This window comes from Oryzias melastigma, linkage group LG20, assembly GCF_002922805.2.
Source record: "Oryzias melastigma strain HK-1 linkage group LG20, ASM292280v2, whole genome shotgun sequence".
Lineage (NCBI taxonomy): Eukaryota > Metazoa > Chordata > Actinopteri > Beloniformes > Adrianichthyidae > Oryzias > Oryzias melastigma.
Window position 1 is genome coordinate 23,758,936 of NC_050531.1, and position 2,518 is coordinate 23,761,453.

Genomic DNA, 2,518 nt, shown 5'->3' on the forward strand with positions numbered 1-2,518 from the left:
CCACCTCCACATTTGGCCCCGCCCCCAGACACTATCAGAAACGGCAATCGACACCCACAGAGAACTTTTTATTCCCCCCTTCTACCGTCTGAACTATGACGGGAGAGGAGAGAATATTTATTGGTGTAATAGTGATTCACATTTTCTTCATTTCTTTATTATTATTATATTTCTTCCGTACGTTTTTTGGACATCCACAGGCCAAAAAACAGTAAAAATAGTAAATAACTTAGGTTAAGAAGGACAACCAATAATCTAAAAAATAAAGAGTTCTGTTTGGAGAAAACAGTGTCTTAGTTTTAAGTTTAAGATTGTCTGATAGACAATAAAAACAGAGGAAGGAGAGTAGAATTGGATTCCATGCCACAGAACACAGTAATAAATATGAGGTAGAGTAACTCACATGAGTCAAAGTCAAGGCCCGGGGGCCGGATCCGGCCCTCCAGGTAATTCTATCCGGCCCTCCGGATCATTTTATTTTATTGTTATTTATGACCCGATGTTATCTTGTTCTTATTTCTAACTTTTGACAAAATATATTTTTATGGGGAGTAAAATATTGAAAGTTATTTAAGGTTTAAGTTCATTTATTCTGGAATAATATTCCTGCCTTTTTATTATTCATAATTATGTTAAAATGTTACGGTTTTAAAGTTTTAAAAGTTGTCATTCTGCTAGCTTTTTGGACTATTTTGGCATATTTTAGGTCATTTAGGAGTTTAGCTAATATTTCGGCTACATGCTAGCTGTTTTGGCTAACTATTTTTTTTTGACTAATTTGGCATTTAGCTAATATTTTATCTGGCTGTCAGATTCATTGTTTTCATCTATCATTTTCAGCATCTTCAGCTGTCAGCACTAGCATCTCCAAATTCATCTTACAGCATTCACACTAGCATTATCACAGGTAATGCAATGGATCTAGTTTATAATTACGCTAAAAAGTTATGGTTTTAAAGTTTAAAAAGTTTAGTTTTAAAGCATTCAATGAATGTTTATTCTGTTCGGCCCGTGACCTAAGGTGTGGATCTTGGTCCCATGTGTGATTGAGTTTGACACCCCCGCTGTAACTGATTTTCTAGTGTCATCTATATTCTTTAATTGCCTTCAGAGCCACAGAAGAGAAATCCAGAGACCAGTGACCCAGACAAACAATCATCCCAGTACCAACTGAGCATACAGGTAGTCTGGTTAATGGGGCTTCATGCAGCTGCCCTGGATATTCATTTGTTTGATTTTCCTTTAGGATAACTCCTGTTCATTTATGTGAAGTTAGAAATGTTTCTACAACTCAGATGATCCAGTGTGATCCTTAATAACAGACATGCATCCTGCTCCTCCCAAGCTTCAGCCTCATTTTTCCTCCAGATTTTGAGGTTTGAGCGTTCACTCCGACACCACTGTAACTTGGGCTCAGGCTGCTGACCTCAGGCTGGGCCTCTGCTCCCTCTGGATGCCAAATTACATGTGTTTGTGTGGAAATCAGAGGGCACGGGGTTTGATGGGCCTGGTGCAGTCTGCTCACACCCTTTAGAGTTATTAATACCTGTGTTTGGTTTGAGAAGCACATCAAGACCACCCACCTGGATTTGTCAGTTTAATGCTCCCGTGTTAAGGCTAAAATTCACTCTTTGAATCTTTTCTTCAGGTATTTCAGATGAATTATTATGATAAAAACATCATCCAGAAGCCAGTATTGTAAAATATTTGAGGAAGCTGAGGAAGAGGAGCACAGTGAAACATGACTGCATGAACAACACTGGTTACCCCTCCTGTTACAGTCCTGCTCTGTGTTTTTGGACATCTTTCTGAGGTTTGCACAGATTTAATGATATGAATTTGAGAAAAATGAACAAAAAAAATGACTGTAGGAGTCAGCATAGGTCAATCTTTAACAGTAAAAGATCAATTTGGGCTCATTTTCTACTGATCAAAACTTAGAAGGAGCCGTATAATCTTACTCTAGCATTTAAGAAATTTGGATTTTCCTTCATGACCTTCTGTTTTTAATAATGAATTATGTGTATTTCTTGGCACAAAAAAGCAAATAAATAAAAAGAACCTAGCACCTCTAAAAATTTGATTGTTTCTTTTTTTTACGTATTTTCAAAATAAAAGCTTCTCTGTGCCAAACAGGGTTCTCTCAGTGAACTTCTGAACAGCTAGTAGCCAATGTTGTACAGCTTAAGATAATATCTGCTTTTAACTCCTAAAAGATCAAACTTTTGACCAAAGTTTTGCTTTGCATATAAAATCTGTGCATTCTGGAGGTAGAGTTGATCAAACAAGACGTCTTCAGGCCTTCAATGTATAAATGTAACTAATCTAAATTAAATAAATGCTAATTAAGTAATCCTTACTTTAGAGAATTGTTATTTTTTTTTCTTTTATTTATCTTTTGTTCTTTTTCCCCTCTTTGTCCTCAGCAGTCTTACTCTGCTGGGTTTTGTTATTTTAGTTTGAGGTTGGATCTTGGTAGTCTTAGTTTTCAGGCTTTGTTTATTTGTTTTCTTTAGAT